The 12,236-nt window shown below is 41.9% G+C and overlaps 1 protein-coding gene across 2 annotated transcripts in view; it reads left to right on the forward strand.

The window, feature by feature from the left end:
* LOC138293239 (bromodomain testis-specific protein-like) overlaps positions 1-12,236 on the forward strand; it is a 1,110,548-nt gene that overhangs the window by 291,214 nt on the left and 807,098 nt on the right. The gene's annotated exons all lie outside the window — the stretch shown is intronic.

Below are 12,236 nucleotides of genomic sequence, written 5' to 3' on the forward strand. Positions count from 1 at the left end.
AAGATTCTTGGACTTAAAATGTACATAAGTCTGAAGTATGTTTATAAAGTCTGGTCTCAAGTTGTTCATTGAGTGTGTATGGTGCATGATTGGATTTGTGAGTACAGCAAATACTTAGCACATCTCCTGGATTAGCCTAACTGCTCAAACAGCTACCTTAAAAATTGGAGCATTAGGTGGTCCAATTTTTACCTCTCGAATCCTATGTGTGGTTGGCTAGACCCCTTGCACAGTGTGCCTAGTTTTGCACACTACATAGAGGGCCAGCCTCCTACAGTAAGAAAGACAGAGGGGAAGGCAAGAGAGAAAGTAGAAAGAGGATTACTTTATATAGAATCATTTCAAATAGATATATTCTGATTTGGTATTCTGTGAAATAGCAGCAGTTAGTAAAACAAAACACTCGAAAGGAATTTATAACATTGGCAGGAAATGGGATCTGAAACATGGAAGGTGTCATACCATGCTCTAAACGCAAAGGTAGCATTAAAGTAGTTATAAAGTAAAAACAAAGAGACTGGCACTGAACGGAACTTGCCTGTGCGTGGATGTGCTTCTTGTGAGAGGGCAAAATGCAGTCACTGAAAGAGGAATTAACCAGTGGCTTAGTAGGCCAGTCCACTGGCCCATGTGATATGCTGTGCTGGGCGGAAGCAAACAAAAGGTGTCTGAAAGCTCCTATATGTAAGTATATTATAGTAAAATCAAAAGATCATAGCCAACGTCAGACCTAAAAAAGGAAAAAATGTAGGTTCTGTCATAATAAACGTACTTGTACAGTACACAGACACCCATGCCCTCGTAAGCAGAAAACTGGACTACAACAATGCCCTCTACGCAGGAACCACGGGCAAACTCCAGAAAAGGCTGCAATGCAACCAGAACGCCTCCGCATGCCTCATCCTGGACATTCCCCCGCTACATCACAGGCCACTTGAGAGACCTGCACTGGCTCCCCGTCAACAAGAGTATCACCTTCAAACTCCTCACCCACACTCACAAAGCACTGCTCAACACCGGACCAGAATACCTCAACAGGCGGCTCTCCTTCTACACCCATCAGCTCCGCTCCATCCTCCTTGCCCTTGCAACCGTCCCATGCATCCGCATAAAAACAACCGGCGGCAGATCATTCTCGCATCTCGCCGTCAAGACGTGGAACACTCTTCCCACCCACCTGCATCAGACCAAGGACCTCCTTACCTTCAGGAGACTTCTGAAGACTTGGCTGTCGAGCAGTAGCAGCACCCCCTCTCCTCACACTCCCCTCTCACCCCCCCCCTCACTCCCCGCCCCCCCCCCTTCCCCTCTCAGCACCTTGAGACCCTCACGGGCGAGTAGTGTGCTTTACAAATTCCTTGATTGATTGATTGATTGACTTGTATGACCAATTCTACTTATGTGAAAAAGCCTTTTTTTTCCAGCCAGTCCTAAGTCTTTGAGTTTGATGAAAACTGCTCATCCAACCCAACAGTGTCAGAAAAAAGGCAGACTGTAGAGTGTTTCTAATTTTCGCTCCTACTTTGAATAGGTTTCCTTTCCCTTCAATATTCGGAACTGTAATCAACTTCCTTTTAACAAGGCACTAAAATCCATTTATGGAGTCTGCTTCTGAAGCTCTGTCTGTGTAGTGGGGGAATGCCACAGTTACAGTAGTACTTAGGCATCTGCACTGGTTTTTAGAGCTATGTAATTCTGATGAATTTTATCCAGCTGAGCTGTCTGAGCTTTAGCTCATTGCTTTTTTGTGCATTTGTGGTTTTCTAGATGGTAGAGCAGTGAATGTTTCTCCCACACTGGAGCGGAATGGACTCCGTGATGAAACAGAGGTGGGATGAATGTTTTTGGTCACTGAAACTTCCTGCTTTCCAAGGCTGAAGGAGTGGACTTTTTCTTTCCTCTGACTCCTATTCTATGATTGCTGGTTGCTCCCTAAAGAAGATGCTGCTCCTCCTAATGGTTTTTAAGTGAAAGAATGGTCTAGGCCTGAAGGACTGTAGGACTTTGTCAACTGAACGATGGAGGCAATGTAGAAGGTATTCATTTTTTCCATCTTTTTATTAGACTTTAAGACCTTGTTTCCCATGACCATAGTCAAACACATATCTTAGACTTGGTACAACGTCCTTGATATTCATAATCCACTTATCTTAATTTTTTTAGCTGATGTGGCGTTTTACATATACTTTTCATTATGGTTCCATATCCTGGCTATCAGTAACTCTTCCATTATTAAATGATCCATTTTACTTTTCTATTCTGTTATTTGGTCTAGACCAGTATCCTGCACATGATTGTATAATATCTGGAGGATTTGTCATTATTCTTAGCATTTCAGAGCATTCTGTAATATCTCCTGCTGCTTTTTCATCCTTTCCTGTGCCTTTAATATACTGTTCCCCTGCCTGTGCCCACTTCATCATGTCATTTTGCCATGTTTCTTGTTTTGGAGCCCCCTTCCTGTTTCATCCAGTGTGTTGCAATTTGACGTTTTGCCAAAACTGTTCTCAGCAAGACAAATTTACTATGGGTAAACATCATTCCGAAACTCCTAAATGGTAGTATATCCCCAGACACTATGAAAAAATATTGCTATCATCTCTCCACTCCTTCCAGAAGATGCTGACCTCTCTTCGTATATTCTGGCTATTTGTTGTGGAAGGTACGTCCTATGTAAATAATGAAATTAGGTCACTTTAAATTAGGTATTTTTTAGCTGACACGCAACGATATTTCTGCATTTCAGCCTGTCTTGTACTGCTGGATGGTATCCTCTTTGGGTGATGGATGCACATTTATGCCATCGAATTGTGGGTTCATGACTTTGGCTTAACATTCACAGTTGACAGACAATAGATTGAGAAAGACGAAGGTTAATGGCCCCAACAGCAGTATCAAGGAAGTCTATGGGCATTAGTTTGTGTTCTGCAACTTCTTTGAAGATGTACCCTTCCTGGACATAATCTGGGAGCAAGTAGCTTTAACTATCAAACTTGTCCATAGGTAACGCTCATAGGTGGCTGGAATGACATTGTCCTTGGTCTATCATGAAGAAAGACCATTGAACTGGTACTTACTCTCGCTATAAATATTGAGCGATTTGGCCTCCTTGTACATTTGGCAGGATAATACGTTGCATTTGATCGATTTAGCTGGGGCTCCCTTGTTCTGAACCCCCTTTTTTAGGGAAAGGGCACATGTCATAATAGAGCCCCAGTGACTGATATGTTCCCTTATGTGGAGGATATTTTAATTCTGCAAAAGCAAAGCAGACACTTTTGTAAGCAAACAAGCTAATACAAACTTGGTGTTAAGTCAGTGTATTCAAACGCACGAACACAGACCAGAAACAATAAAGACAGATGAGTTTGATAAATATCAAGGCCTGTAATGTATATTAACATCATGTAGGGGCTTAAAGTGCATATCAACCTACACTCCCTTTTTGTGTTAATTCATGCGACAACTAGACTCACCCACGACTTGTATGTGAAGGAAATATGGACCTGACATGTTAATGTACTTTGTGAATTGTGTGTTTAGTAAGGTGAACAAATAGTGAAACAGGCACGTCAGGAGCTAAAATGACAGCTGAAGAATTTAGTCTGTCGAAAGGGGAAAGCAAACAGTGAAATTTGTTTCAGCAAGTGAATTGTCAATAGTCCATGTTGAGAGTTGGTGCAAACCATAAGTGGATTTGAAACAAACCTTTACCTCTTTGGTACAGTCAGGGCTTATTTTGAGCCAGCAGTTACATGTGGGCCTCAACAAATTTTGATCCAAAGCAAGAGAGAGAGAGCAAAAAATTCATAAGGTTGAAAGGAGGAGGAGACAGACATAAAAACAGGGAGAAAGGGAGAAAGCAGGGATGAAAAAGAATCTGCAAGAGTGCGATAAAGAGGCATGGAGTGGTGGATTAGAAAGGCATGAAGTGAAGTCAGGACTAAGCTGTCTTGGTATTTGGCATCCAACCTTCGATGGCATCGGCCACAGGCTTCTGAACAAAACTTTGGGCCCCAGCACTTATTCTTTTACAAATGCACAGCAAATCAGCACCACTAAAATGTCATGGACAACAGTTATACCAGCAGAGTGTGCAGATGCAGAGACATGAAACATCAGTCTGTAGCGTGACCACTGATAAGTTGCTTTCTACATAGCTGATGCCATGGTAAGAGCTGTGGGGCTTGCTGCCAATGCTGTAGTGACCATTGTGAACCACACAGTTTAATTTTGATCAGTGTGTACTAAATGTCAGTAATGGATGATATCCTGGACCCATTGTAGACTAAGTTGAATTATTATTGTGACCAAGCATAGTTAACCCAATGCTAAAATATATGCGGATAAAGCGCATTAGAGGATATAAACACTCCCCCTAGTGAAGAACATCGCATTCACATCTAACAAATGTGACTGTGAAAATCAAAGAGCTCTAAAAACTAACCTGAATATGTGATGAAAATGTGGTTGTGTATATGTTCTTCCACACACTGGCTTAAGATGGGTAGTTGCAACTGTGGTGTTAAGGATGTGAGAAATAATTGTTAGCGCATCTACAAACTCAAGCAGATAAACTGTAGCCACTGAGTTACTAGTGTTCCTCTCCCTCTGCGGTGTGCAGTGCATAATAATCAGTAGCATTTGCAAGATGGTACAGCAATAATGAAATATAGTTTGCCAGTTTGTCAAGATTTGATAATATTAGACCCATAAAGCAAAATTCTTATTTTCTGCATTTGTGGAAAAAATTCAGTAGAGCAGCAGATAATGTGTTAATTTACTATTCCAATGCTAGCTAAAAAAAGAACATGCTTTAGAAAGACAAATCAAATAAGATCCACTCATTAAACGTATGTCACACTAGAAATAATGAGCCTAGGCATCACAGTGAGTGACTGTTTACCTTGCATTCAACATATAGGGGGTCATTCCGACCCCGGCGGGCCGGGGTCGGCGGGAGCACCGCCAACAGGCTGGCGGTGCCCCGCAGGGCATTCTGACTGCGGCGGTTTGGCCGCGGTCAGAACAGGAAGACCGGTGGTCTCCCGCCGGTTTTCCGCTGCCCTACGGAATCCTCCATGGCGGCGCAGCTTGCTGCGCCGCCATGGGGATTCCGACACCCCATACCGCCATCCTGTTCCTGGCGGTTCGCCCGCCAGGAACAGGATGGCGGTATGGGGTGTCGTGGGGCCCCTGGGGGCCCCACAAAGAATTTCAGTGTCTGCTTTGCAGACACTGAAATTCGCGACGGGTGCAACTGCACCCGTCGCATCTTCCCACTCCGCCGGCTCCATTCGGAGCCGGCTTCCTCGTGGGAAGGGGTTTCCCGCTGGGCTGGCGGGCAGCCTTCTGGCGGTCGCCCGCCAGCCCAGCGAGAAAACCAGAATGGCCTCCGCGGTCTTTCGACCACGGAGCGGCCATTTGGCGATGCCCGCCAGCCTCAGAATGAGGCCCATAATGTTGCAGGAAGTAATCTGTTTGCAGGTGTGTTCATTAAACAATTGATTGTTCCACTCTGCTTAGTAATATGATGAGTGAAGGTTGGGGGCTGGGTGACCTGCTCAGACTCCTCTTGAGGTAACTGCTGGGAGGTGGGGGTCACTCAGCCCGGTCTTGTACGGGTTGGGACCTGTCCCAGAGTGTTGCAGCTTTGGCTTTGTGGGAAGGGCTGGAAAAGTCTTTATTCTGCACCGAACTTGGCGCTTACTGGGGACCATCCAGCTTGTGTTTGAAGGGATGTCCAGTGCATGCAGGAGTTTTGGAGCAACAGTTCACCAATGCTGCCCCCCCCGCAATAGACATATAGGCCCCAAAAGCTCTTGGAAGCCATAGAGCTCAATGTTGTGCTCTACTGCAGAAAATGTATTGAAATGTGTTATGAGTGGGTTCTGTCTGACCAGTAATTACATTGTGTGGAGTTTATTGGGGTGTAAGCTAATTTGAACTACATTGAATACAGCCCACACTCTGCTGTAAGCTACAAGTTCCTGTGACCTAACTAGGTGATACATTTGCAGACTTCCCCATGGGAAAGGGAGAACCCAAACAGGTCAAATTGGTGTTCGATTACAGGTGCACCATGAGCACTCCGTGAACTGAGAGGGATGGGAATTTCAGGATACAGATGTCAAAACAATGCTTCTTGAAATGCAACAAAGCATCACATCAGTTGATCAGAGATGCGACTGCCTCCCCTTTAGGGTTCACCAAATGTCAATGGCTATTGCTAAACGTGAAAAGCCATATCCAATGCGGAATGCTGAATTTCTACCCTGGAGGATGACTCAACATGAGCTACAAAGAAACTTCAGGATGTCGATAAAGATGATCAATGTCATCATAGGGAGGGATGAGAGCTTGGTGGCTAGATAAAAAAGCAATTATCTGCACATGGTGGGAATTCTAGAATCATCTACAAACACTGGTGTCCTGGTGGAATCCATTGAGGCCCTGCTAAAGTTATTGTTTGTTGATGTCTGCAGTGGAATGTGCCCCCCCCCCCCACCCCCCATACACCAGCTCCTCACCTTCCCCTGTGCCTGGCTCTGCTCCCCATTGTGGATCTTCGACTCTAGAGACCCCACTACTACACATAGGATGGCACAAGAAAAACTGACACTTTCATTTAAAGGTAATTCCATTTCCATGCATCCAAAGTTCACTATGGGTTGTGCAGGGCCATGCAGAGAATAGTTACTCTTGAAGCGAAAGATACATCAAGCTGCTATGCAGTATGCAACACTGTTGTTGTAAAGACCCAATGGCCAGACTCATAGGTGCCCGATCATTAAGATAGTATGTCTTCCTTTAACTTAGATACCGTGTGTCCTTATCTTTTGAAGAAAATGTGAAAGTGTCAAATGATCCAGACAAACGACCTTGAGAAATACCTAAGACAACACAAGTCTGGGACAAGTTCCCTGTTATCTATATTTCAAAGTCAGACATTGATTGTATAATGTAAACAATGTAGTCTGAATTGATGTAATTTTGTCATACCAGTCTTTAAACACTTTTAAATATAATGCACCTTTTCTTCTTGCAGTACTTGTGTGTGTGATATTGTAAAGAACAAAATTGAGCGTGAATTACCACTGCGTCCCTGTCTCCTTTTTTGCTAGACTGTTAGTAATCCAGAAAACACAGTCCCCACATCAACATGTATGTTGAGCAGGGTGGTGTGGGGCTAGAACAACCTAGACTTTCAAGCTCAAGCATTTATGCACTGAACTGAGGTCAGGCACTCATGGGAGGGGAAAGTCAAACCTTGTTGAACTAAACCAAAGCCCTTAATTTACACAACATGGAGCCCAATGTTGGCATTCAGATTTTCTGAAACTTTTAGTATTATTTGAATGAATATGCACACACAAGAGAACCATCATTATTACAAATATACAGAGACGTCTGTAGTAATCATGGTTACCTCCTACAGGGAGAACCTATTACTATAGGTTTGTCAACAAGAATGACTCTTACAAGGTTAATCACCATGTGTGGATTTATTTTTTTGCATCTCGTGTTTATTGAACTTGTTCAATTAAAATGGCAGCTTCTTCTGCGATAGGAGGAAATTAACGAGATGCAGTCACACAACATCTGTAGAATAGATCCTGAGATCCCACCAGCTGCTGACAGTGTAGAGATTTTCAATTACACAGTCTCCTTAAACAGTAAAGTAATTTGATACATGCTACAAGCAATGACCAATAGTCCAGCTCTAGAAGGATTAGTAGTAAAGGGACAAGTTGCTGTGCAAGTAATCACTCCACAGATGATAAGCACTATCATGGGAAAGATGCCTATGCAGTGTGATTGTAATTGTTTTTTTTATAGATCGCAAGACCAACCAGTTTGAAGCGATTTACCCTCACATCATAGCCCAAGATAAGCATAGAGTACTGAAAATATAAGTCTTGTGTTGGAATGGCACCACCTAACGAGTTGCAACACCTGGTAAATTCTAAAGTGCCAGACTGCACCAGCTTTGGACTTAACAGTGAAGTTAATGGGGAACTTCTCTTCAGTTTCCACAGTCATCCTAAGCAACATTAAGGGAGAAGCATTAACTTTGGCCATATGCTGTAGGCTTGCAGCAGTTCTAGTTCAAGATAATGAACAGGAATTACTGAGAATAATTTTGAAACATCATACCTCTGTGGGCAATAGTGCCTTAGGTACATGCGTTATTAAATCTCATTTAAAACCTAAAAGCGAAATTTTGAAACATCATACCTCTGTGGGCAATAGTGCCTTAGGTACATGCGTTATTAAACCTCATTTAAAACCTAAAAGCGACATTGAGGGTTTTAAGGAAAAACCTATAACAGAAGGTAAGAAGATACAGAGGGAGAAAAGACAGACTGGATCTCCAGTAATTCGAGAGTCCTGCTGGTGTGGTCCTAAGTTAAAAGTCTGAGATAAAACTCCAGAACAGTATCATTGTTCTTATAGGCACTCTTCCTATTTTTTCTAGGACTCTGATGGTAGTCAGGAGAAAGATGGGGTCGGACTCTACAGAAGAAAAGAGGAATATAACAAGCAAAAAGGTGAAATAGAATGAGAGATTGAGATCAGCGTAAAGAGGGAAGGAAAAGGCCCGGACACTAAAACTCAGTTTAAAAAGAATAAAGTAGCCAGACTTTCTAAGAAAAATGCCACTTCAGCTATGGATACTTCTAGGGAATGGGCCCTGGGTGACAGCACTTAGATAGCTCAGCAGAAATAATGTACCAGACTCTACAGAGGTTTAGAGCATTATGAATGCTTGCCTTAGTGGGTGACTCCAACTGATGAATTCATACAGATTGAGCCTCTAGGTAAACATTTAAATCTTCCCAATAAGGTTTATAACTTAGACGTACAAATTGAGGGGAATATACCACACACAATTAAAGCAGTATTCTGGTTGCATTTATCTGAAAAGTATGACACACTAGCACAAGATGCAAGTTGCTTATGAGTCTGTTTTGTTTGTCTATCACAATAGGTACATCATATCATAACTTATCTATAAGCACTTTATTTTTCAAATATTGAGGAAAAGATTAAAAAAAACATTGTTATAAAAAAATAAATACACAAATTACCTTCAAATACTGCAACACTTGAAAGTCTGTGTTCATACAATACAACTTTAAATCTCAATATATTATCTATCTTCTACATATATACCCTTTCTATGTAATGATGCATGTATTTATTACTTTACTCTTACTGAACTAGAGAAAAGAAATCGCACTCTCCAATGTGTTACTCTGTCTCACCCTATACCTCTGTCAATGCATCCTCTATCTCCACTCTTACATATCCCAACCTCATTCTACTACTACAGTTTCCAAAAGAACACTTCACTTTCTGCACTCTTCCCTCCTCTGTCTCTCATGGCTCACCCCAAACCTCAATTTGCTACTATGAACTCCCAAGCAACCCTACTAAATTCTTCCCTCATGTACCTCTTTTGACTCACCCTAAACCTCATTTGAATGGTATGATCTCCCTAATCCCTTTCTACATACTCTTCCCTCCTCTATCTCTCCCTTTACTTATCCTAAATCTTATCTTGCTACTATGATCTCCCAATAAACAATTTCTAGAATCTTTCCTCTTCTATCCCTCCATTATTCTATCCAATCCAATCCAACTAACAGGTTCACATATCCATCAAATGAACTCATATTTCCCTATACTAATCCACCACTAATCCTTTTGAATTGTGGACTAGTGTGCTACTCGCCAAACAGTGCTTTGATACCTCACCATGGGTAGTAAACGCTATATAAATACAATTACAATACAAAAACTAAGACAGCGGGCAAATACTCTAGTCCACATGCCATTCTCCTATGCAGTGAGCTCCAAACACAGACTCATTACTCAGAAGCAAAGCCAGATATGTCAATACTAAAACAATTCCTACATCAGGGCGTCTTTCACCAATGAATAATCCTCTTTTTTTCAAAACAGATGGATCCTATAGAATTTTTTAGCTTATACTAATCTAAACACACATATACAAATGTATGTTGTCCAAAATGCACCCAGCACAGGTTTAATGACAAATCAAGCATGGGGGAAGTACAACGCAACCCAGAATATATGCAGATGGTACTTCAGTCAGAATATGGTGCCTGAAAGCAAGTATCTAACTAACTCTAATTTCAGTGGAGTGTAACTTGCCTACAAGTTATGAGAACAGCCCTGACTTATTTTCAGTATGCATATTGAACCTCTTAGCACCTGGGAATCTGGTTGTATCTTGCATTGATGACATCTGTCTTAAAGATGAAAATTTAAATGCTCACCTAACTAGCGTGGACCGGATAGTGACAATACTAACATCACACTGTCACAAGCTTAACTTTAAGAAGTCTAAAAGTACCTACCTAACAGTGACTTTTCTTGGATACGAGTTATCCACTGAGGGCAAGGAACTGCCACACGAATTCCTTCAGAAATGAGGTACCTTGCAGCGTCCTGACACACTGAATAAGTTAAAATCCCTGTTGGGGTTTCTGAGCTTTGGACAAGCTTACTTGCCACACTGTGCAGAGCAAGTGAAACCCTTGTCTGACTTAATTTCTCTGATGTTTTCTGCAAAATAATGGACAAGCAAACACTGAAATCTTGCATGCGATACACGCAGACAAGCTAGAGACAAAATATTTACACGCTAGGGATAACAAAACAAACCTAGTATTAAAAGACATAGCAAACTATTCAAGATAAACGCATGTCATCTAAAATGAGGGACAGACGATTCTCTTAGTATACAAGACACATTTGTCTTCTCCAATTGAAGCATGTTTTGCTCCTATTGAGAAACTCTTTACTGCTCTGCAGACAGCTATTTTTAAAGCGCTCCTGTTGGTGCAGTGAAAGCTAATAATTGTGGTTTGTCTGATACTGACACTAGAAGCAGCCACTAAGAAAAGGATTCCTAATGCTCGAGCTCTACACCCGAGATGGGTACAGTGGGCCTCTTCATTAAATGCAGTGGTTGTCAGTGTGATCCAACTCTTCTGATGCAAACTACGGTAGGAGCTAAAGAGAATTACTCTGCAGCCTGCACAGCAGTGCAGGATGTAGTGAAAGATGATGAGTTCTGCCCGCAGCACACCCACATCAATATTTTAGGTGACCGGACCGCACAACATGCAGAGATTTATTCATTCATTGCAGAAGGCTGATCCATCAGTTCTCAAGCTAATAGTGTCTGATTCATCCTTCTGTGTGCAGGGTTACAATCTATATTTAAAACATTGATGCTTAAACGGATGCAGCAATTCAAAAGGGAAGCCTATTGAGAATAAACAGCTCAGATAAAAGGTAGTTGTCATACAAGATAAGCTTCCATTGATCTATGTGACACACACATTGGGCCAGAATCATGACTGGATTCATGCCAAAGAGTACTGTGCAGCCACCTTAGCTGCAAAGGCTGCAGCCCAGACTGTTAAGATGGCGGTCTTAACTAGATTGCAAACCATGATCTACACAGATATACTCAGATCATTGCCATAGTTCATTGTGAACCCCTTCATGAATCCTCATCAACCGAGATGATGCCTTTTTGAGAAACCACACTTTATGATGAAAATTTATCTGAACTCCACACAGAGGACTTTTCATCACGTTCCCCAATCACTCTACACCATTGATTTAGTTTTGCTAATCATTGGTTTTGTGACTCCTACTGATGTGACTCCTACTGATGTGGGTCTATGTGTGGATCACTCGAGTATTTTATTTTTTTATCATGTGGCTGAAAACGTCTACTGTTGTTCTACTGCTACTGACTGGACATTAGGTCCCTGAAAGAACGGTTCCACAACTTGTGGTTCAAGAACTTCAATAGTATTGCTCATCCAACAGACCTCGACAAGGTCTCTACGCTTCCAACATTACAGCTTATCCTTTACTAGCGGGCATAATTTGGGAAAGGGTTCTTTATCAGGTTATGGGACCTACTGAGACATTGCAGATTCCATATGTATTGAAGTTTTTCGTGAATGTGATTACTGGATCTATTTCAGAAGACTGGGACACTGAGACTGTAAAACATATGATTTCTGGTATGTATACCACTTTGAATAATGAAGATTCCTATTTGAATACGTTAAATTACAAAGGCATTGTTTCCATTATTATGGAAACTATTGCATACATACAACTAGCTATCCTAGAGAGCCATACAGTTACACACAATGGGAGCATTGTGAAGTTCCATCCGC

The sequence above is a fragment of the Pleurodeles waltl genome, chromosome 4_2, assembly GCF_031143425.1.
Source record: "Pleurodeles waltl isolate 20211129_DDA chromosome 4_2, aPleWal1.hap1.20221129, whole genome shotgun sequence".
NCBI classification, from domain to species: Eukaryota; Metazoa; Chordata; class Amphibia; order Caudata; family Salamandridae; genus Pleurodeles; species Pleurodeles waltl.